Genomic DNA, 24958 nt, shown 5'->3' with positions numbered 1-24958 from the left:
AGGGCAAGGCTTAAGCATGCTCTAATTTTGCAAATGGTTCTTGCCTGAGAGCAGGATTCAATGAGCAGAAGAGGGTGGGGATGCGGCAGATCCGTTTCCCTTATTCTTAGTGTCCACTTAGTGCCCGCAAACTGTTCACTTCTGGGCCTACAGGGAAGGCAGCAGGAGCAGTGAGCTCTCTATTAGAGGTATTAGCTGTAACACAAACGTAAATATTGGTTTGTTGGTCACTGGTGCCTCAGTGGGGTTTCAACAGCTGAGGATTATTCCTGAAATCTCCACTTGAGTCCCAGTCTTTTTTCTGTGTGAATCTGCCTTGTTCCTGCTTGACTCATCTTCTCTGGTCTTCATTTTCAATGTATCTCATGAGAATCTCAGATATCTCCTAGACGATACCTTCCTTTCCTCACAGAGGTCTATACTTCCCTCAATTAATTGAAAAACACTTTCTCAGAGCCATTAGCTTGGGTTGAGTGACATGCTGGGCAGTTAATGAACCAGCACAGCTGTGTCAAAGCATCTCAGCAATGAATACAGGCTAAAATAGAAGTCACAAGCGGGAAACATGCAAACCCTTCCTGTGCTAGACAAAATCCAGGGAATGCTGGCTGGATTGCCGGCTTTTCACGCCTCTCACTAATTAAATCCTAGTCTGTAGTCCACTTGTCCACTCTGAGATGGTGGCTTCTTAAAAGCTTTATGGAAGTATTTTCGTTGGGTCATCTTCTGGTATCAACAGAAACACTTATACATCACCTTTATGGCAGACACATGTAATTTGGGTGTTTTTTCAAAGGTTTGTTTGCTAGAGGCAAATGGCCTGTCATGGAGTTTAAATGGGTAGCTTGTCTGGGTTTTAACCTTCTAAAGATTTTGTTACAGTTAATCCTTTCCTGATGGTCCCTGCACTCTGTTCCAAGTAACTTAAATGGTACAGCTTAAGTCTATTTAAAAGGAGGGGTGGAGTACTAGTCCCACTTATTCCAGCAAAGAAACAAATCCAAGCCAGTCAAAAGATTTCAAGAAAGATTGGGTGATACTCAAACTATGAAGATATTTGGTTTGTTTAACCATCCAAATGTGGTGAGTGGAAGAAAGTTGTTAAGTTTTTAATCAACATTCATGCAGTATTGTGTGCAGAAGTGGCAGTAGTAATTACTATGTATCCAGTTCTCATAATTTTATCCTGAATTTTGCCATGTGATGCTTTTGGGAAAAAAAGGTCTATTATTATCTAAGAAATTAAATTATCATTAAAAAAATACAAAATATGTTTCTGGCACTTGCCCTTATGTAGAATGTGACCCAAGTACACCCCAAAGCAAAACAAAACAAATAAACCCTCACCAACCTCATGGTTTTAAAGTCAGTCCCTGTACACTCATGTTCCACTATGCATTTGACTTTTTTTGTTGTTGACATTTCTGCAGTTTTAAGTCAATGGATGCCCCGAAACAAAGATCTGTCTTGAATGAGCTTGCCATGAAAAAGGCTATCAGCAATAAATATCCCAAGCGACTGTAAGTAACAGCATTCCTTACCCAAAGATCACCCCTCAAAAAATCACTCTCTGTTCACATTAAGAAAGAACTACTGGGAAGAAAGGTGGAAATTACTCGTCTCTTAATGTCAGATACAGCTCATCTGTGCACTAAGAACCATATTGACCCAGAAGGACCTGAGCGATCTCTAGTTCCGGATCTCTTGCTCTGTTTTGCTGGTGAAGTCTGTGGCTGTGCTCAAACCACCTTCTTTTTTTCTTATAGGCAAGTACTGAAATGGCAGCCTCCTTCCCAAGGAAGAACATTCCTCGCCTTCCCCTCATTTGGCCTGGCAGCTCACCCAGCTGTGTGCAGCTGTGCACTCTCCCAGCAGCAGAAAGGCCAAAGTTCACTCTTCCTGAGCAAGGATTGATGCCTTGAGCCTGAGCCTGACCAGCAGCCACCAATATGGAGAGGCAAGGGGTAAACCAGACCCTGTATTTAAGGCCACCCTTGGACCCACACTTTCATCAGCACCATCACTCCAGCACTGAACTTGAGAGGCTTCCATGCAAACAAAACTGTAAGGTAAGCCCAGGCACTCCCTTCTTCACTGCCTGTAAAAAGTGAGTGTCACTGGTAATCCTCTGAGGAAAGAATGAATCTCTTTTTTCAAAATATAGAATCACTAGGTTGGAAGGGACCCAGTTTAGTACTCTTCTTTCTTCTTTCTTTTCCTTCTAGGTGGTGGAGGGTAGGAGGAACTGGAAATGCACTGGTTCATCTGTATTTTTAACTAAGTGCTTTGCATCCTGTAAAATATAATGATAGATTTCTTCAATAATAATTGCAGTGGGAAAAAAGCTTCATAAGCTTCATACAAGTTGCATAAGACTAGCTTTATCTGGGCATGTTGTTTTGTAAAAGTTTAATTGTTCATTATCCAAGAAAGACCACAACCTTTTGTTTAGTGATAAGAAGGGTAAAAAAAAATTAAAGGAAACCAAACCCATAAACCACTTTCTGAAGGTTTTTTTGTTCCACCTCAGTACCCTAGAGATTCTCACTGGAATCAGCGTGCGGTTCTCTTATCTTGCGGTGGGAAGATAGATAGACCCTGGGGGAAACAGTAAGTTGTCTGAGTCAAGCGATGGAAAAAGTGGAGTGTGATTTTCAGAATCTGTCCATAATCCATCTTTGAATGTCCCATAGTTCTTTGTAATTTGAATTCCCTTAATTGTGTGATGGATTTACAGTTGAACATTTCTCTATTATCAAAAACAAAGGAGATACATGCCAGTCTGAAAGAGTAAAGATACAGCCTCATGGAAACAAATTAGTTCATCTTGCCTCTTCCCTTCACACATGCTCATGCAGATAAATTTGCACACATCCCTGTCTACATACTTGTCAATCTATTCCATTGTCCCTTGACTTCCAGGACTGCCCTTTCTTCCTCTCTCTGGGAAGGCTTCTAGTGGTTGAAAAATCCTTTGATTAAGTTCATGGTCATCATCATACACCCACTTATCAAAAGAGGTGCAGCTATTTGAACATTGACTTATGTGGCAAGAGCAAAATAAGCTGTTCAAAAATGCTTCCTAACATTTGGAGAACTGGCAACCTACAGGCCATCAGACAAGGACACCAGGGAATTTAGTGAAATGGCTGTATCTGGTTCGTAGAGAGAAGAGTTTTTCACATGAATGCCCACAGTGTGAAGCAGTAAATCTCATTAGATTCTCTCTTCAGTGTCTTTGTTGTACTTAGGAGAGGTAACTTGTCTGTGGGATATTCCAGACTCTCTTGCTTTCTCACTGGAGATGTCTCCAAATCTGCTATTGGGACCTACCTACTCAAGGAATTGACTACAAATGGAAGCAGGACTGGACTTCAAATTTCTGTTTGCATTTAGACATTTTTATGAGAACTGTTCACTTACCACTATATTATTTAAGCCCACTCCCAAAGGCAAACATGATGATTATGACCTTTTGCTATAGACAGCCATTACTGGGACTGGATCATAACTAGTGAAAAACAACAGGAAAAAAAAAAAAAGGTGTCTTGGAATGTGTTAGATACAGATTTTGGTCTTTCTTAATTCCATTTAAGGTAAGCAGTGCTGTACAACTGAGTCGTATTGTGACAAAGGGCAGTGAGGCGTGTCTGTGTATATATGTATGTAGACACATAGTCAGCTTTTCAGAATGACACTGGAGAATTAGACACGTTATAGCAAGGTGGTGTCATTTTTCATAACGGCCTCATTCATCTCTCTGCACCCTGTGCCAGGAATAAAAGGTTGTGATGATGTTCAGTGGCACACAAGAAGCTGCCTGACAGTCCTGTTGTGTACACACCAATGTTGCCTGGAGACCATGTGGCAGCAAGGGCAGCATGGCTGTATGCATCCATATGCTGAGGGTTGCTCGGAGAAGCCCATCCATCAGGCAGGTTAATTGGGAGCTTTGTCAGTGCCTGCCCCCCTTACTCTGCCACTCCTTGCTTTCTCTGCAAAGCTCCAAACAGGGAGAAGCAGAGTTGCCAAAACACACTAGAAGAAGAGTTGGGGTTTGGGTGCTGGTATTTGCGTGCAGCCCACGCATGACTCTGCAAGTCAGTCAGGAGTGAGGCCACTAAATCCCCATAGGGGTTGAGACCTCTTTCGCTATTTGTAGGACTCTGCCCTGCCTACTGAGGTGGTGTCACAGGGCCTCCTTGGCAGAGCACATGGTTCTCCGAGGGGCATTCATCCCACTGAATATGGACGTGTCAATCCCTATACCTGAGCTGTCTAGACACCCCTTCTAATATGTCTACGGGCTGAGTCACCTTAACCTGACAGCCCAAACAAGCCTGGCTAATCTCCCCTAAAACTATGCTTACTTTTTTTCCAGCAGCTGTGACAGGAGACTGAAGCGTTCAGGTCAGATGGACTTCTCCCTGTATTCATGTTGACTGTGGCCATGAAGGATTAACGGATAAGAAAGCTGATTTGTTCTGCCCTTGTCCGTGTCTTCCAGGTCCTCTGCTGTCTCTGGAGATGAGAAAGGAACAGACAGCTATTATCCAGTACCTACATCTCTCTCTTCAGTTTTCAATGAACTAGGCACCTGCCGGTGTGTCTCAATGGCTAGTGTAACTAGTTGGGCACAGTGCTGAGCAATGATTGTCTTTCCTCTTTATAGGATATAAAACTCTGCTGAGAGCTACCATCAGTTATACACAAAGTTCCCAATATTCTTTGTATTTCCTTTTGCCCAAACAGGAGACCATGCTAGAACCTATTGTGCAGGGCGATGTTGGGTCCGAGAGTGAAGAAAAGCCCATTGCAAATGGATGGCCAAGGGCCTGCTAGGTGTTCTCCAGCTCTGTGACCCTTCCAGACTCCGGTGACAGACATGGGCACTCAGCAGAACCTCTGCCAGTCGGTCTATCAGAGCAGTGATGCATAGACCAGGAGATGTATGCACGAAGTCATCAAGGGTGAGGAGCTGGCTTTAGTGAGTTTGGTTGTACATATCTGAAACCTGACCACTGCCTACAATATTAAGTCATTTTCTGAGCCTCTCATCATTGTGTTGTGCTCTTTCTGACCATCATGTTTGTACGAAATGCAAGCCTTTGGGGCAGAACTTTTCTTCCTTTGACACTCCTAACTCATTCTTGCAAGCCTACATTTGTTGTTGTTGTTACTGCTGTTGTTGTTGAGTAACCAGTAATAAACAACATTTTGGTCAAGGCTCTTAAACTGTGTAGTTGAACGTCAAAGCATCTCTAAGCTGTCTTAATCATGAGTATCACTGCTCCTGATTTATGATTAGGGGAAGCATGGAGCAGACAGGGCATGTCAAAGTGAGACAAAAAGTAAAAATTGGTGCTGTGTTGTATTTAGGGGATGACACATTCCCTACCAGAAATCCTACACTCCTGGCTGTAAGCAAATTTAGAAAGGCCTGAACAGATTAAAAGAAAATACCTCCTTCATCTAGAAAACGTGTTTAGGAAAGGAGATTTTTACCTTGTGCCCCTTGTTTTAAGTTAGAGTTGAACAAATACCTTCCTTCTAGAGACACAGGGTTCCTGTAATTATCAGAACAAAAAATATTGCAGCGGAAAAAAACCCAGCCCTTGAATTCTAAAAATACCATCTCCTTTCAAAGTAAGATTTATATGTAAGAAGACAATCTCTCTTACAGAGTTTTTCCTGTTGCTCGGATTCCACTCACTGGAAACAAGCACAGGATTTAAAAAGATATTGGAAGAACAACTTGGACACAGAGAAAGGAGTGACCTGGAGTCTTAAAAAAAAACAGACAAACTTTTCAGTAGCTTGGAACAAGAAGCTAGAAGTCATGTCAGGCCAGTAAGGTTTGGGTCATTCTCGTTACCTAAAATATAACCATTCTTGGCTTCTCTCATCAGTATCTCTGCTCAGGGATTAACTTAACTGTTTTCTGGGGAAGCTGGATACAAATGCACAGCTGTGGTGGTGAGTTTTCTTGAATGTGTAAAGGGTCAGGATGAGTGAGTGATTAGGTTATTTGAGGGCTGGTGCTCCAGAGCCCTCTTTGTCTGGGATCCAGGTAAACATTCCTGTTGAGAAACACTGTCCTACTTCTTCAGTGCAAGACAAACAACAGACCAGCTCCTACTCTAGTGGGACAGTGGAAGCATTGAGCTATTTCCATTTAATGCTACAAGCATGTAGTGGCTTCTAGAGGTATGTAAGCAGGAGCAGCATGGCTCCTCTTTCTCTTTCTCCTGCTCATTCATTGGTTGTGTCAAAACAGTTTTGGCACTTGCAAAATTTTAGGAGATAATATGGGGGCTTCTTTCAAGGAAAAGGTTTGGTTTTGCTATTAGTTGCTTCAGAGGATTAAGTATGCCCTGGTCAGAGCTGAGAATGGCCATGGGGAAACCTGTGCCCCTGCAGGGTGGAAACAATGGGCACCACCAGCTGTATTCAGTCATGCAACTTCATCTGCAGGGTTAGTGGAAAGTATGTGGGAATGCTTATTAATATTTTCTTAAAAAAAAAAAAAAACCAACAAAAAAACCACACCAAAACCCCCAAAAGCTGCCCCTCACAAAAATGAAGGAACCCTACCAAATAGAGGCATATGTGTTTCATGTAAAACAAACAAGCCCAGCTGAAAAATATCTCTTTGGAAAAGAATAGAGCAAGGACTTGTTTGTCATGCAATATGCTGTATCACAGCAATGCGTGGAAATAAACCCTAGTAAGGGTTTAAGTTGTGCTCTGAAGAGCACTTTCTTTGCTGTGTCCCTTAAGGGGCACTGTCTAGGAAATAGGGAAAGGGATACAGATGTTTTGTGGCACCTCTGAAACTGTTTATTTGTGGCTTAAGTTGGGCTTCTTTTTACAACTTTGTTCAAGTTATGATGGGAGTGCTTAAGAAACCCCCAAATTCTATAGTACTGGCTACTACAATGGTTTTTCCTCTGTTCTCTGTTCCGCCACAGATGCCCTGCGCAGGGCCAAAAGCAGGTGGAGAGGACGCCTTCAACAGTTTTTTATACTGTTCTTTCTTTTCAGTCGTGTTTTGTATGGTGGTTGAATGGAGTAGTTCCTTTGTCTGCTGCCCCTTATACACCCTTGAAACAGTTTAAAGGGGTAAACAAATTGCCTCTATAAGAACATGTATGTACATAAAGCCCACATATTCTATTGATTACTATATTGACTGTTAGATATACGTTTTATAATTGTACCAGATGTCTAGTTTTATGTAAGTAAAAAGCTTAGAGGTATGTACTTATCAACAGATATAAACATATTACTAAAATGCTATGATGTGGTATAAGTGCTTTTAGCAGGAGTTGTGTAGAAAGTGCTCTTTGTTATGGCTGTACCAACCTTAACTAGCTCAACTGTGATGAGCCCAAGCTGAAGAAACCTTTGTACCACACAGTATTTTCCAGTTAATTATATATATTTGTACATCTGGGTGTGTGTGTGTAGACAAGTGAGCTCATCCATTCCTTTGAGACTTTTTTTTCTCCTATCCAGAACATTTTTCCTCTCCTTAGCTCCTTTCCAGGAGCTCAACAACAACAATAGAGCCAAGAGCCTTCCCTGTCATCTGGTGTCTGCAGTCCAGTGTCTGCTCCAGGGTGTGGGCTCCAGGCACTCTGGTGGCGTCAACTGAAAGGACTGGTCCAGATTGAGTCTGCTGCATTTCCAAGCTCAGATAACATGGGATGTTTTCAGGACAGACTGGCTGCTGGATGGGTTCTTGCCAGAAACAGGAACCAGGAAAACAAATGCTTTTTTTTTTTTTTTTTTCCTTTGTATATGTCTGAATATGAGATAAACATGGCAAAGAAGAACTCTAGGTTTTGAGCCATCTGACATCCCTGGTTGGTATGCATTCCAGTGTCTAGCTCACCTTTAATTCAAACATACTTGTTCTATACTATTATTTGAAAATATCTATTTTAGTACTTGCATAGAAGTTTTGAGGTTAGTTTTGGTTGTTTTTAATAGAGGTTGGCTGATTTGTGTAGGATTTTTTTGGTTGCTTTTTTTTTTTTATTTAAATGGCATTATTATTTTTTCCTTCCTGTATTTTCTTGGATCAGAAGGTTCGCTGAGATGCCAAATTATGGCTGGCTACAGCTTCAGTACATCTTGTAACAATGCAGGCCATGACATGCCAGGGTGATGGAGCACGATACTTACAGTCCAGGAAAGATGTGACAGATTAACGCTGCTGGTAATATTTGCCGCTCTGGATCTTATACTAAAATCCCCTTCTTCCAGGTAGTTTAACTCTTGAGACACTGATACATAAGTACCTAAAGAAACTAGATGCCTACAGACAACCACAGCAGTGGTGGACAGTTGGAGTATTTTGTGCTTCATCAGAACAAAATTTCTTTGTTGTAGAGGTGGGCAGTAGTGGAAGTGTGAATTACTCTTGACTAGAAAGGGAATTGTAATTTCTGCTTAATAATTGCATAATTTCAGGCAGCGTGCTGCCTGGGATCTGCATCCTGCCCCCTCCTTCCATGAGAAGTATGGGGAATACTAAGCAGCACCCACCACAGCATGCTCCTCTGCAGCATAAGGTGTGACAGTTCCAAAATACATCCTTCTTCTCTTGGTCAGATAGGTTATGTTGGGAATGAGGGGAGAGCTGTAGGACTATTAGGAAAGAAAACAATCAATATCGGGGAAAAAAGACCCCTTTTCTTCCTTTTTTGCGTTCATCCTCTCTCTCTTGCTCCACCTAGAAAGTACAGTGGTGTGCAACACCTGCAAAACTTAAGTAGCAAAGGCCAGACTTTGCAGAGGAAGTTTAGCTCTATCTTGGTTTCTGGGGTATAAGCAAGTTATATTTACAGTTTTTCTTTGAGTAAAGTCCTTGTGAACCAATGAGAGTCGTACAGCCCTGATCTAAAGGCCAGCCCACAAGGGAAGGAGGCAAGCCTGGATTACAGGATCATTAGTCCTTAACCTGAAACAAGAGATGTGCAGGATGAATAGCTGTCATTGTTAAGTATAATGCACCTTTCCAAAGCAAGATGCACTCTTGTCTGATGAAGTCTTAACCTTGTAGAAGGCAATGAAAGTTGGTTGCTGTACTCAGTGGGCTCATGGTTTTCTTTGTAGTCTCTTTCTTTCACTCCCCAAAGGTTTGTAACATCTATCAGGATGAAAGAAGAGACTGTAAAGATGGTCCGAATACTAGGATTGCTCACCAGCCCCTGAGCGTGTGTCTGGAGGCTTCAGAAGCTTCTTCCAGCTCACCTGAGCAGTAGCAGCGCTCTCTTGGTGAAGTTTCATTCCATTTTTGCAACAGGAGTTACAAGCAGTGTCCAAAATTTGGAGAGGAAATAGTTACAGCTCTCCCTTCACTACAATAAATGGCAGAAAAGAAAGAAAGAAAGAAAGAAAGAAAGAAAGAAAGAAAGAAAGAAAGAAAGAAAGAAAGAAAGAAAGAAAGAAAGAGAAAGAAAGGAAGAAAGAAAGAGAGAGAGAGAGAGAGAGAGAGAGTCAGTCCTGCAATTGTCATTACGGAGTTGAAAAGAAAAATCCCCAGCCTGTGGGATGCCCTAGCCACTGGGGTAAGAAAGACAATGATTTTTCCACCTAGCTTTGGACAAGCTCAGGATAGGCTGTGGGATGAATCCTTGATTTGGGATAGAAACCCTGTTGTGCTGGTTTTAAATGATTTACTGGGAACACACTCTTCAACAACTACATCCAGAAATTCTACTCTTATTAAAGTCATAAGTGGAACTCGATGAATTTTGTTCAGCAGGATCCAGAGATGGAAAAGAAAGGGCATATCACCAAGAGCAGTCTTAATTGAAACAGTTGTGTTTTTCTGGAAGAGACAGAAGAGAAGGAAACCCTTGGTAGTTAGTAATTCTTCCCTATCTCTTCAACCGAGCCACTGGTATAGGGAAGATAGAGCCCTGATTATTATTTGCAAATATTTACTAATATATGTATTTATGGTTTTCATTAAGCAGAATCTCCATATTAGGTTCTATCCCTTTCCATTTAGCTTCCTGTTTATCTAATTGTGTCCATTTTTATGACATTGACTGCTGCATATAAAGCATCCATCTCTGCATCTGTGCTTGACAGTAAAGTTATAAAAGTTTATTGTACCTTATCTGTTCTGCTGTACCCAGCCCCATGCACACCCTCCGCTAGCAGCACTCGAAGGGCAGCCTGTGCCACATTCGGCAAGGACTTAGCTGCCTCCCCTGGTCCTGGGAGAAGAGCTGGCAAATGGGAAGTTACCTTATTGTAAGTGGTGTGCTCTGAAATTATACCCTAGCTTACCTTGCGGTAACTTGCTCATGTAGTCATGGCCTTAAGGTTTTTCTTTAGTATCCATGGCCACAACTTCTAAGCATTTTATGGTACAGCATACACTAAACATTAATTTCAAATTATTGAGAAAATTTTCATGACTCAACAACTTTCTAATGACTGTGTACCTTATTAAAGTCTTGCAGCCCTTTAATAACAAAGTTTTCCCCGATCCCTTGGCATTTAAACACCCTGTATAACTGAAATGAAATGCATAGCTGAAGTGTTTTTTTAGGACACTCGATTTAAAGTGAGCCCAAAGCAGCAAAGGATTCTTTGAACATCTCTAGAGTGGACGCTCCCAGAGCTGTCTGTATACAGTTTGAATTAATTATTCCCTTCATGAAAATTGTACAAGATGTCCCTCAGGCTCTTTTTGACTGCCTTGCTGCCCTTTTGTGATAATCCCTTGCTATCCTCTGGGCTTTCTGTGGTCCTAAACTTAACATATCAAGCTATTTTTATCTAGGGGCTAGGGTGTGAATAAATGCAGAGTATGTCTCTCAACATGACTTTGTGTTTGTGAGCCTCCCTTCAACTTGATTAGAAATGCTCAAACTCTCTTACAAGCTGCCTTTGAGCATCCTCTGATGAAATAGATGAAGTTAAGAAGGATTTCTTCTCCCATGGGTCAAACGAATCAGCAGTCAGCCAGGAGCAAAAGGGAAGCTTGAAGGCAGACCAAAGGCTTAGGACGTGGAACCTCTGTTCTCTCTTCCTCAGCGCACCACTGCTGCATGAAATGAACTTGGACAAGTCTCCTTGCTACTCTTAGGTAACTATGTCTGACACAGGCATTCATCCCACAGCTACACCGGAGCCACATTGCACACCTTTGCTGAGCTCAGCTTAACTCATTTAGCTGGAGTTTCAATAGCACTTTTAAATGGGGACACAGGTGCCTCTAGGGTTCTTGAAAAATCCAGCTCTTAATGTTTTATGGAGAGGGTGTCATGTGTCAGGGGAAAAGACAGGTTTTATTCATGTCATTAGTTGTGATGAGTCCTTAGGATGGAGGCAGTTTGCTGAAGCATTGCAAAGATCCTTTGCAACAAGCCCCACAGCCTCTTGTCTTTAATGACCATCAGCAGAGAGAGCACATAATACAACTGCTTTGTACCAAAACACTAGTTGAGGCAGCCAGAGGCTAGCGGCAGGTTACCTGCCCTGCAAAAGCCTCACTGAAATCCTTCTCGCAGTAGGGCTGCTTCTGAGAATTAGAAAAGTGTGCAACTCTTCTTTTTTCATCAGTTAAACATCAGTTGAGAAACAGCTTCTGCTAGACTTAAAAAAAAAAATAAAGGAAAACCAAACTAAACCAAAACTCAAAATCACCAAACCAGTGTAGCCAGCTTGGGACCCAGCTGTGACAGGGCTGCTGTCTGGGGTAAGGTGAATAGATGTCCTTGAGCACTGCCCGTTGTGCTCCAGCTGTGGTGGAGGCCATGCTGGCAGGTTTGCTGGATCTGGTGAGCCTGGTCTGGATACTGCCTGGAACCGGCCTCACCCAACGCTTGCACAGGGGTACTACAGAGACCTTCTATAAGCCGGACTGGGATAAAGGCTGGCTTAGAGCCAATGTCAACTTGCTTGAGAGAGGGACAAAGCATCTGCAAGCTCTACAGAGCACTGGACACCAATAGCACCCGGGAGGACCCTATATGCACTAGAGAAATGGTGGCCTGGGATGTTCTGGGCCCATAGGAGCTGTGATCGGTCAGTTTGGGTCACAGGTAACATGAAGAGAGTTCTTTCAGGCCATCATCCTTATTTCAATGTAAACACTTCCCACCTGTCCCAAATATGCATGCCATTCTCCAAGACTTTCCAGCATTGCTTACATTTGCAGAACTTTATTCCCTACTCCCGCTCCCTGTGCCGCATCTGTTCCCATCACAGCTGTGGCCGCCCTGTTCTGTCTGGCTGACACCCCCGGCCCCGCCATGGTCCAAAGCACCTCCCCCTCCAAGATCAAAATACTCTGTTTTTATTTATTTACCCTGCAGCTGTCAGTGTTGTGTCTGGGTCAGTGCACTGCAACGGGGAGGGACACGCGATACCTGGAAAATCCTTAAAATTGTCATCCTGGTAGTAACCACCATACACACCATCAACAAATAAATCCCGTGGCCCTTTGGAAAAAAAAAAAAAGGTCTATGTGATGGAAAAAAAATAAATTGTTGGAGGCTGGTACAGACATCCTGGCCCAAAACAGCACCAGGTTTACACATTGTCAGGTAGAAGCAGCAAAGCTGAGGATAGGGGGTATCCTAAGCCTGCCCATCCCGATGTTTTTTGCCACTAAGCAGAAATGCATAAGGCAGAGATATCGCTGTGAGATGTTGGGCAACAGCTTTGCTCTGTCTCTGCCCCACACACTGCTTTTTAAGATTAAAGGCAACACTAACTGTTATAAAGTAGAAGATGCTCTTGAGGAGCAGGAAGCATCTGGGATGGCTCATGGTGACAAAGAAGGGCAGAGACAGGGATGCATATGATTTTCTTGTTTCTGTGATGATTCCAAACTCAGTATCCAGACACCAGCATCAGTGGAGGTGAGGCCTCAGCCCTGTTCAGCCACAGTATCCTACAAAGACAGGCTGGTATGTGGGCTCACCAGTGGCCTTCTTAGTTGCCTCCTATTTTGTGTGAAGACAAAAGTCTTTACCTGAGTAAAGCTACAAGTATGACTATGATTAAGGGTGGAAAGAAATAGGAAAAGCTTTAAAATAGCCAGTGCCTAGTAAAATAGATGCTTACTGCTGACCAATGTTGATTGATACAGCACTTTCTCTGCTTTCAGGAAGACTTGCACTGTGGTTTGATGGATAGATTTGGTCAAAATCCCCAACTGTGCTGTGACTCTTCTTCACGTTGCCCACTTTGTGTGGCACAACATCCACAAGTGAGGCCATGTTGTGCAGATGCTTATGATGCTTCATGGAATAGATCTGCAGAACAAGATGCTGGTGGACGTGCAGGATGCCCAGTCCCCTCTGCCCTGGGTGATACAGAGTTGCCCTGCATGCAAAGTAATGAGTTCAAATTGTCCATCGTACCTGGAAGGGGGTATTCAGAGTCTCTGCTCTCTTTAATCAGTCTTTTGTTTCTCCACAGATGCTCAAGGAATCTAAGTTAACCTTCCAGCAAATGCCAGATGTTGTGTGGTAGCCAGCAACCTGCTGCACTGCATGCAGAATATTTAGTTAATTGCTTTGGGAGGCTGTTGTGACCACACAGCCATTGGGAGCCAGGAATGGATTGACTGGCTCAAGGTTGTGTGTGAGCAACAATTTTTTTTTTTTTCAGTATGCTAGACCCTGTTTTTCAGGCAATCGCTTTGTATCCTCTACCCCAGCAAAATGCAAATGCCTTCTAAAAAAGAGCTGTATTCTGCCAGCTGTGAGTGTGCTTAAAGACATTCACCCATGTTACAGCCACACCACTAAACCAGGGCTGTGGTTTCCTCAATGCAAACAGCTGGGTGCAGCTGAAGGTAGCGTTCTCCTGCAAATGCTGGTGTTCACTTCTGCCAACAGCTGTGATTCAGGCTAAAGCAGGACACATGCTCCAGCAGCTGGGAGAGGAGATAGGAACCAGGTCTTCAAGTGCCAGCCACTGCCCCAGGCAGTGCTTGAAGCCATAGGACCTGTTCCTTCTTGTATACCTTCTCAGAGTGTGAGTGAAAGGGGCCTCATTCTCCCCTCTTTAGGTCGGGGATGACATTAAGGCTGGCGTAGAGAAAGGGATTTCCCCTCTCCCCCACCCCCTTCTCTAAGAATAGCAGTTTGTAGGTCTGCCAAAAATCAGAACAGCGAGTTAACAAAAACCTAATTCAGGAAGGAGGTGGTAGCAGCACTGGGACCAGGTCACAGGTCCTATCTGCTGAGCATCACCTGCCTTTTCACTTGCACCATCCCAAGTGCTGCAAGGCAACAATCAGGTACCTCAACAAGAACCTTGCTGGAGCCTCTCCTTCAGATGTCCAGAAGTATGTCCTCTTGGCACCCAGGGTCTTGAGAGAGGGGATGGAGATGAGCGGGCAGACTGTGGCAAATGGCTCCAGGCAGGTGTTACAGAAGCTGCAGGTTATCTGGAGTCTGACATCTGATGTGGGAGCAGGACTGGGAGCCTGAATTAAAGAGTGTGTTCAATGGGAATATGCTAGCTCCAGGCACCAAACTGACATTGTGATAATCGAGTTGTTACACTGCTATCTGGTCCATCAAAGGACTCTGAAGGATGCAGAAGGCATTGGGAGGACAGAAGCTGTGTCAGTCACACCCTTACTGCCACGCACTCTTCTATCTCTGCAGCTAATGCAACCTGTTAAGAACCACAGAGCAGACCTCGACCTCCCTCCTTACAGCACTGCCTTTGCCCTCCCAGTCTGCAATACTTATCTCCTTCTTGCACTGCTTCCTTTTCTGCCAGCTGCAGCCCCACACTTTGAGGCAGCGAGGAGGAGAGACCTGCAGGTAATGAGAGGTGGGAGAGTGAAGGTGACATTTTTCTGGCAATTTGACTCCTTTTTCAGCTGGTGTTGGATCCTTTCTCCAAGACGTGTTTTAAGAAGGCATTACCCCTCATAGAAGTTTGATCTATATTGATATTAATCTGTTACTGGTTAGTGGTGTGTGTAAGTGATGAAAACAGCTACCAACAGCCAGCAGTTTAAGCAGACGTAGATTGCTGGAGCTACAGGTTCATACCCCAGCAGTAATATTTGCAGTCCTTCAGATGCAGTTAAACTTGTAGCTAGCAGCTTGCTGAGTGTTCAGAGATTGACATTAATGACATGTTATGCAAAAGTATCTCTTCCGCAACAAAATCTTATTCCTGCTAGTGCAGCACATGCAGTTATTGCTGTCTTCGACCCCAGAAGTGTCTGGTTCTGGCTATGTATACAGCAGCTTGTGAAACATGCAACAACTCTCCAGCATGTAAGACATTCAAGAAATGTAGGACAGGATCTAAGCTATGACAAGCAGAATGCATGGCATCATATTCCATTGTGCAGCAGGGGAAATAGGGATTCAAAATATGTTCTTGAGCTGAATAAGCCATTTGTACAAAATAAGGACTGAGATGAACTTCAGTCTCCAAATTTAAATCAAAACTGGATCACAAGCCTTCTCACATTGGTGTGTCACAGTTACCTCATGAAATTACCCAACCTCCATTGCCACCAGCTGTTTTCTAGTGTAGGAGTTTAATTCATATTTCCAGTTGCTGAAAAACACCCAAAGATTGGGGCAAAGCAAACAGGAAATCTGATAGCTCGGCTATGGGAGGGTGAGTCATTTCAATACTGTGTGTGTTGTAGGACCTCAGACCTTGATGATTATTTTTCATTTCTTTTGACCTCACGGGACTTTTTATTTTTTGGACCAGCTCTGTGAGAAAACATTTCAGATGTGAAATGTGATTTTCTTATGTCTTCTTGCTGCTTCATGATTTGTGGTTGACACGGTGCTGGAGAAACCCAGCAAAAATCCCTCTGGTTAACCTAATCTAACCTAATCTAGTCCAGCTGCAGCCCCTGTGCACCAATTGCAACATCTAAAGATTTTTCAAGCCAAGTAACACCTCATCATGTCCGGTTGCCACCTTCACCTGGAGCAAAGGGAAGGAGGGAGCCCATGCATGGATGATGTGTATGCGCTTAGTTTGGATTTGTGGGGCAGAGACCCTGATTACAAAGCAAGGGAAGTGACTCTCTCTGCTCTTAAACAGAAGTCGTGATAGCGTCACCCAGAGAACCTGAACTCTCCATCCCTTAATGATTACAGTGGTAAGACCATGGAGCCACACGCTTGCAGATACTGTTCAGCAGCATGTATCTGCAATCTCTATTTCTCTTAGCGGTGGGGAAGACTTGGTGGGCACAGTACTGGTCATGTGGAAGAGCAAGTAGAGGGTGACAGCTTTACAATGCTCTACAGGATGCACGTGATTCCTTAAAACCTTGCAGGTAGCAGCACTGACCTGCACCAGGGTTTCAGCTTGCACAGGCTGGAGTTGCTGTCAGACTAGCCAGCATAACTAGCAGTGGATGTGCAATCAGGACAGCTGGCTTCATGAGTAGCTGTAACCCAAGAATTCACCCAGCTTCTCAGGAAGGATTTGTTGAGCTCTCTGTTATGTGGCTGTGGGGCTCCTAGTTCAAAGCTGCTCTGGCTACCCATGCATCGTCTGTGCTTGATGCCTAGAGTCACTTGGGGATGTTTGTTTGATTGTCAAAACATTTTGGTGTTAAGAGCTTCTCCACACCCTCTGGTGCCATGTGATCCCTGATTAATAGACTTAGGTAGACTGAGAGCCCACGTCAGAGCTATTTAGACCTGCACAGAGAAAGGGCAAGATACCACTGTCTCAAAATGTTAGTTAGTGTGATGGTATCTGCTGAGGTGAGTAGGGTGCTGGGTATGCAAGATCTGAAGTAATGAGCAAGCATCTGAGCTCATTTGTCTGCTATGGCAAGTGGCTGAGCTGAAGACATCAAAGCCCAGATCTGCCTATCCCACCAGGGTCTGATGGTCTTGAAGATGACCAGAGTGACTGTTTCTTGCTTTGGGGTGGGGGGATGGGTTTTGGTTTGGAGTTTTGGGTTTGGTTTTTTTCATTCTGCCTTGGTTCTTTTAGAGTCTTGATTTGGGCTTTCCCAGAAGCTTGGCTGCAGACTTGTGTCCCTGGTGCTCAACGATGGCTCAGTGAGCAAAGTTAAGCTGTTGCTGGGGTTGGGCACAGCTCAGCTTCTCATCTGCAGCCCAGAGGAACTTAAGGTGGAGAAAAACCTGCTTCCTCATCCAATTTCTGGGGGAGGAATGGCTGCACTGTGTGCAGGGTGCAGCCCACTAGAGTTAAAAGTGGCAAACCTGGCTGCTCTTGGATGCTGGTGCTCTGTCCTCTCTAGCATCTGGCACTATGAAGGGGCACAAACACCAGCAGCAGCTGTCAGTCTTTGACTGTGCCCAGCTCCATAACTAACCTGGCAATCCCACTGCCAGTCCCCACTCCACACTCATTGGGATATCACAGCCAGTAGCAGCCCCAGCAACTGGCAGTAGCAGCCTGGTGACTCACCTGTCCTGGCCCTCCCTGCACTAAATCCTGCTATCAAGCTGATGATCTGCTGGTAATTTTGCTCCAGCTGAGTGCTGTAGGCCTAATTTCACTCATCCTGCTTTCCCTGTAGGCAGAAAGCTTCCCCCAAAATTACCCCACCCTTGCTTCGTGTACCCACAGCCTCTGGCCACTCTTCAGTGCATTGTCTATTTTGGAAACCAAAAACCTCTGCCCTAGTACCTAATTTCAGGAATTAGGCTCTGGAGACCAGTGAGGTGCCACGCAGAGATATAGACAAATGCATTTTTCGTGGAGGTCACAACACAGGACAATCTTCATTAAGACACAGAGGTGATGCCTACACTGCGCTGCTAAGTATAGGCATTACAGTTAATGCTGATATGCTTTTCTCTAAAGCTCTTTCCTGGTCTCATTGTGGACATGGGATATTATGTTACAGCAGTGGGAGAGGGCCTTTAGAGCAGCTTCAGAGCACAGACAACAAGCTGTGAAACACAGATGTACATTGCTGCACTAATAACAAGCACAAGTCATGATCCTTCTTTGCCATGCTGTCTTCTCTATGGCTCTTGTCACCCATTTATCTCCATTTTCTTCTTCCCCTCTCTCTCTCCTTTGTGATGTTGTACATGACGTCGGGGTTTTGTTCAAAGAAGATGCTATACTGCATCTGGGCTGAGAACTCCCCAGCTCATTTCATGTAGGACATGGGACAACTGTCCATCTAGCCTACTTGGGTGCAGTGAAGTACCTGAATAATTTACCAATTTGGACGGGGGACCCTTCATGACCTTGGAAAGGGAGTCCAGGTCATCTCTGCTGGCATGGGGTGAAAAGGGAGGTGCATGGTGCTGAACGTAGAAAGCTGTGCCACGAGCCCTGAGCCCAGTGTGACTTCCAGTGTGGGAAGGCAGGTGCCTCGCGGGAAGGCTTTCTGAAGGAGGCAGGCAGAGACTTCTCTGTGCCCAGGGGAGAGGCAGCCTTATCCAAAGGGGATAACGAAGATATTAGCTAAGCTGAAAGTTCCAACTAATGTTATAAGAGCATCTTGGGGCTTGTTTAGAAACTTCTGGGGTTTATCTTAGCTGGGATTGTTGAGACGCCTTAATGATGTGTTTCTGCCTCACAGCTACTAGTAACACAGCAAAGCAAATATTCCTTGCATATGTTAATTCACAAGCCAGAGGTAAAGTTAAGGATCATATGAATGATGTTTTCTTGCACATCTCCTTCCTGTGGCTCCCTTTGATTTAATTTATACTATTATTTATTTCAGAGTGACCAGTTTCCCACCTTGCCGGCGAGGTCAATGGAAGTTTTGCTGCCGACTTAATAAACAGGATTTTGACCTATGTCTGTGATAAGTGATGAAATGAAATCCATGGCCTGAAATCATTTTTCCAGCATATCCAATCAAACACAAACGTCTTCTGTGCTGGAAAATAAATGAGGGTTGTAGTCAGCTTGCCCACTGCAGAGACACCTGTGATAGATTGATGAGCTGAGAACAAGCTGCCACCCTCCACCCCAGTCATCGGTGACTTTTCATCCCCGGGAAGGGGACACTGAGGCCACAGGTGAATGATATGCTTTCTGATAAGTGTTACAGTGCTACAGGGGGAGGTAGAGAAATATGAGATCCCAGAATGGGAAAAGGAAAAAAAGGCAGGCACCGTGCTCTGTTATGCAGGGTACAATTTAGGCAGAGCAGCTGCTTGACAGTCTTCTGGCATGAGGGTCAGGGCAGGAGTGGCCCTGTGCTTGCAGCACCTGTTATTGGATGCTACCCGCAGGTATCGAGGCAGCAGAGACGATGCTTTCTGGCTGATACAGTCTTTTTCCAGTCACGTGTGAAGATAAAGGGCCCGTGAGATGAAAGGAGAGAGATAATGAAAAGGCTGATGTGGTCTGCCGTCCATGAGATGTGGTAACACCAGCAGTAACATGGAAGGGCTAGCATCCAAGCAGCTTTGGGGGGGTTAAAGCTGAATAAATAAAGTCTGACTTTGGGCTATAGTGTCACCTTTCAATGACTTTCAATTGGGAAATTCATGTTACTTGCCCTTTCCTTTTTTTTTCCCATAGCACGCCACCTCTAGAGGGTCCAGGATCTCAGGGTCATGCAGTTCCCCTGATGCAGAGTAGCTGCACCATCAGCTGAATCAAGCCATCGTCGGGGTGGGAGAGTGGTGAGCCTGTGGTTCAGCTGGGGGATGTTTATGCATTAAGCCAGGGCCAGTTAGTCACTTGCACTTCTCTGCCCTCATCTCAACATTCATTAAGATCAAAGTGATTTGCAAAAGGAAGTTTGAAAGGGTGAAGCATGTGTTATCTGAAAGTGAAGAAACCAAAAGCCAAAGAAACCTTTAACTGATGGTTTAGAGTATATGTTATTTATGATTGTTTAATTTTTTTTTTACAACTGGGGCAAACCATATTTCAGAGAGACTTTTTGATACTAAGCATTTTCTAAATGATGAGCTAATGCTGTAGGTTTTACAACCAAAGAAGATGAAAGAGGCCTCTCGGGAATGAGACCCTGCGTTGAGCTGTGGCTTAGTGGGTGAGGGATTTTGAATTTGGTGAAACGTGCCGCCTGCTTAAATGTAAGAGCACTGTGTTGGTGGACAGCCGGCAGGAGATGCTGCTACCAAATGCAGACCCACGGGAGTCTGTCAGGCCTGTACTCTGACAACACTGCATTTCAGGCTGTCTTCTAAAATGTCTGCTATCAGTGTTTGCTGGAGATACACAACTGCAAATGGCAGCGGAAAACACCGTGCTGATCCTTTTGAAAGGCACAGGTCAGCATCTCCTGTCTGTAGACTCAGACAGAGAAAGAAAACTTGAAATTTTCTCTTCCTCTCAAAGGCAGCAGACAAATTAAGCTGATTTCATAATTTAAAGCAGTTTCTGGGGTGTTCTAATTATGCACCTTCACTGGGGTGACCTCTGAAACCCCAAATCTGCACTGAATGATATAAGAAGCTCCCACCTCTGACTGCCTGCAAGATGTGTTGTTTTTGCATTAGCCCCAAAGCGCTCTTCACACTGAATGGCTTTGCCCTGCCTGCTGTAAAGTTTCTTCCAACCCAGAGCATGAGAAAGAGGCACCCAAGGGACAGAAGTGCATCCTCTGCTAGAAGGGCTTATTAGACCATGGAACTCTCTGATATGCAGAGCCACAAAAAAACCCTCTGCTCATTCCTTCAGCAGCAAGTGATGTAGGACAGCATGGCTTTACTCCCCCAGTGCCAAAGCAGCTCCACTGGCTGGCTGTACCTATCAGAATTTTCTAGAAGGTATCTGAAGCTGCTGTACCAGCAGCAGGTTGGACTCTGGCATCTGTGGGAACCAGGCACCTCTACCACTCCCTCAGACCAGCCTTTGGAAGTACATCCCTATAAGATGAAAAGAGCAATTTAGCTGGATACTGACACTGGCACAGAGGCATGGAAGCAATATTGGCTTTCCTAAAGCACTGTCCGACGAGGTCCTTTGTAAGGAAATGATTAAGAGATTTATTTTTAAGCCAAATCTAATTTAAAAAAAAAAAAAAAGGACAAAAAGGAAGTGGTTAAGGGCATATTTAATGTGCACTAATGAACTGTAAAGCACACAGATGTTTCAAAAGCAATCCCATGAAAAGCAAAAGCACTTCACAGCAATCTCTGATTTCTAGCTTGCATCCTACATGTTCATGCTAAACCAGAAGGTCCCGCAGCTGAGGATCTTTCCTTCTCTCCTTCCCCCACCCCACACTGCCTTCCAGCCACTGACAGTGGGTAAAAATATTCACATTTCAGTCCAGTACTTTTAAGTGTGTCTCACACTGGAGAGGTTTTTTTCATTGCCCTGGGGTTGGGCAGGCCACAGTTATAACTCTAATAGAGTTAATTAAGAGCCTTGAGGCCTTGACGTTTTGTTTTCTTTGGGACCAGACCTATGGCTTGGGCCTCTGAGCTACCCACTCTGCCCCAACCCTTTCCCTGAAAAAACACCCAGGCAAAATCCAGCAACCAGCTCTTCAGGAGCCACGTATGCCATCCTGCGTTAGCGTGTGCTAGAGGGGAGACGTAGATGTTTTCTCCTCCGTGGTGCATAGCTGAGATCTATTTGCTGCAGAAAGCTCCCTGGAAAGGGACAAAATGTGCTGATCCTTAACAGTCAATTGGACTATAGTTTGAACAAATTAAAGTAACCCTAGGAAATTAATCACAAGACAAGGTATATCCCAAATAAGTCTATCTCCAAGATGGGTTTGCTGCTTGGGATGCCAGCAGAACAGCAGTCTGCTCAGGGAACAGGTGAAGACCATCAGGTTGGGGCTGTAATTGTTTATCCTTATCACATGGGAGAGCTGTCCTCCAAAGTGAGATATTCCCATTGCTACAGCCTCACTCAACTCAGTGGGAATCTCTGAGATCAGGTAAGGACTTTCCTCTTTAATAAGTACCAAAGGATAGGGTCACTCCCACACGTGGAATAAAATAATACAGGGCTTTTATGTGGGAATCTTGCTGTCCTCTAGAGAGTTATAAAGATCAAAGACTTAAAACAGTGGCTAATTGAAGGTGAGGTTATTGCTGTGAAACAATCAGCCAATGTGTGCGTCTGTGAAAACGGAGAGGGTGCGTTGCTAGCAAACTGAAGTCTCTGCTATAAAACTACCCTCAGTTTTAGAGAATGTTAACTGTTCCCTCACTGAGTTATGATTCTTCTAAGTGACTAGTTTGAGTCCACAAAACCTTGCACCCCGCTGGCTCCTGTCTCCTTCTTATGCTTGTAACTGAATATGAGTCCGAAGAGCAAGTACAGGACTTAAATGATGGGAAGAAATGAGAACAAATTAGCACAGTATTCTGGAAAGGAAACTATGCCCTCCAGTCCATGAGGGCTGTTAATATAGAAAACAGGAAACGGGAGACTTGAGAAATGTCATTTAGGGGTCTTGAAGCTTTTGTCTCAAATCTTTATATGGCTATTCAGTAACTTGAAGGATGAGAATAAACTATGACTGTGATTTGAAATTGTCAAACCTACAAAACCAGGATAAGAACAAGCAGTTTTCCATAATGCTGAAGGGCCCCCAAGGAGGTCTTCAAGCTGGGCAGTCAACCCTTGTTTGTTTACCAGGGCTGTGGAAATTGTGATAAACTGTAGAAAAAAAAAAAAAAAATGGTGTCAAGAGTGGTGAAGAGGGGTTTCAAAGGAAGTGAATTGAGCCGGTAATTGAACAACAAAACAGTCTTTGGAATTTATGCCTGAAAACTGTGAGTCTGGAAAGGATGAGCAGAGCAGAACAGGCACCACCCTTGGATCCAGGGTACTTGATGTTCAGGAGACAAGGCCTGAGGGGTGCTCTGTGGTGAGCTCTGTCTGGTCAGAGGAACAGACCAAACAGAAGCAGAGAGGAAGAAACCAAGACTTGATGTTTTCAGAAGTGTGATTGCTTGATCTGGGGTCTTGTGTTCCTTCCTCAAATAGAGAAGCTAAAAAAAGCCAGGGAGAACAGAGATGGGGTCTTGGAGGACAAAGAGTAGTTCTGTGTCAAAGCAAAGTGAAAGACTTAGCTTATGAGGGCTTATTGAGATAGTAAAGAGGATAGTGAAGAAGTGATGAAAGGGCAAATAACAAGGAAAGTACTCTTATTTTTCCCTTTGCCTTTTTTCGATACGAGAGAAGTGTTTACTGATGAGGTGAACTGCAAGCAGGTTTTCGACAAGCTTCGACTGCTTGTTAGGCAGTTCTTTTTTTTGTAGTGCCCATGTACTCTCCAGACTGAAAATTCCCAAAAGGCTACGGACATGTAGCTAAGCCTGGGGGGTATTTGGACTTGTAAAATCGGCACCAGACACATTGTGCAGTCATTTGAATTCCCTGTACAAAGACAGGAACAAAAAGCCTGCACCCTTATTCTCGTAGGCTTTTCAAGTTCTGCTTCACATCCTTATATCTGAGGTAAGACACCTGTCCTCTGAGCTTAGAAACATGGCTGTGGCTGCTACTTAACCCCTCTTTTCACAACAGGTATCTCCTCTCCTCTCTGCACCAATGGCCTAATTGCATGTGTGCATGTTGACACAGGGTAGAAAGAAGAAAGTCTTTAGTGAAGCAATTAGTTGCTGCCATCGCAGGCCCTGCCACAAGATAATTGAGTGCCATTAAGTAATGTTTGGTTCTGAAATGTAGCAATTATCTCCTTAATTGCAAGAACGGTCCTTGAATTTTAACCCGTTTTTACTGAATGTTTCTGCTCCGAAGGTAAGCTTCTGGAGTGCCTGGTGTGAGACTGAAGGGGAAGGCGAGCGGGGAGAAGGAAGGCAGCGTGTTCTGTTGGAGAGCCTGCCAGAAGCCCCGATTTGGTGGTGGTTTTTGCATTGCAAGCGCTTCATGCTGAGCTGGCTTCACCCTGCTCTTGCCAAGACCTCTCAGCCTGAGCAGGGAGATAACCTCCTTCCTGAGGCCAAAGCATGGACGAGGCGGTGGAACACGCTGTGCCTAGGGCAGCGCTTGACCTCGCCAGGCCTCTGTTTGCTGTCAAACGTGCAAGTCATTCTTGCACAGCACCGAGCTGTTTTCTAGTGCTGAAGAGTTGCAGCCCAATGCCTCTCCTCTGCCAGGAGCAGTGATCTGAGCTCAAGGAAGGTGGAAATGGCCACTAGAGGGTAGCACAATGAAAAGCATGAGGAAGTTTTCTTTCTCGAAGCTGACAGGCTGTGCAGGGGGGATGCACAGCTGGGGCGCTCAGCTCTCTGCAAAGCCCGTGGACACGCAGTGCCTCCAGGCTATCTGCTGTCCCGTGGATGGCCCGGTGCAGGATCATAAGCCAGCTCCTGGTGAAGATGGAACTTGCAATGGTAAAGCAGAAGCATGCGGCAGCAGAAGCGGAGCAGGGCTTCCAGTGCTGCTCCTGCTCTTCCTGGACACCACCCTCCTTGCTCCCTCCTCACCAAAGCCCAAGGTCACAAAAGAGCCTTTTGGCTTGGCTTTGCTGTTCACTTGTGTCATTTCTTGAGCTGTGGCTCTGAACCCTAGCTCAGAGATGGGGTGCTACCAGATCAGATGGACCATACCAAAGTTTTTCTCCGTTTTCTGAGTTAACGCATCTATAAAAGAATTCTTGGGTTAAAAATACCGGAGTACATACTATTCTTCTCTTTGTCTCTGCTAGCACATACGGACTGCAATGCACAATAGTAGATGAGAATGTGACCAGTTCCTAAAATCATACTATTGTATGAATGAAGAGAAATGAGTGCTGGGTCACACAGAAGCAAGGTTTTAATTTTAAAGCATGCCTCTGGAGCAAAAGGTCAGAGTGGAGCCATCCTCCCTTGAACAAAATCCCCACCATGACACTATATTAACATGATACCTAAAAATGCAGCTGCGCTCTCGGGTTAAAGTCCTGGCTCTGCAGAGAGCACACTCTGGCAGGATCAATTTCGAGGATGGAGAAATGTGGTGTCTGACGCACACTAAAATGTCTGTCTCCTGATCCTCTGTTCAGTAATGCATCAAGCACGTC

At 44.5% G+C, this 24958-nt stretch overlaps 1 protein-coding gene across 1 annotated transcript in view; it reads left to right on the top strand.

Moving 5' to 3' along the window:
* The window catches only part of TP63 (tumor protein p63), a 253148-nt gene that overhangs the window by 75073 nt on the left and 153117 nt on the right, over positions 1-24958 (top strand). Inside the window, exons 6-7 of the mRNA XM_009565617.2 lie at positions 1767-2069; positions 4753-4970. The gene's annotated coding sequence lies outside the window, so the exon portion shown is untranslated. The remainder of the gene's footprint in view (positions 1-1766; positions 2070-4752; positions 4971-24958) is intronic.

Source organism: Cuculus canorus, chromosome 9 (assembly GCF_017976375.1).
Source record: "Cuculus canorus isolate bCucCan1 chromosome 9, bCucCan1.pri, whole genome shotgun sequence".
Taxonomy (NCBI): domain Eukaryota; kingdom Metazoa; phylum Chordata; class Aves; order Cuculiformes; family Cuculidae; genus Cuculus; species Cuculus canorus.
The sequence above is the reverse complement of the archived record's forward strand: the minus strand, read 5'-3'. Positions and strand labels throughout refer to the sequence as shown.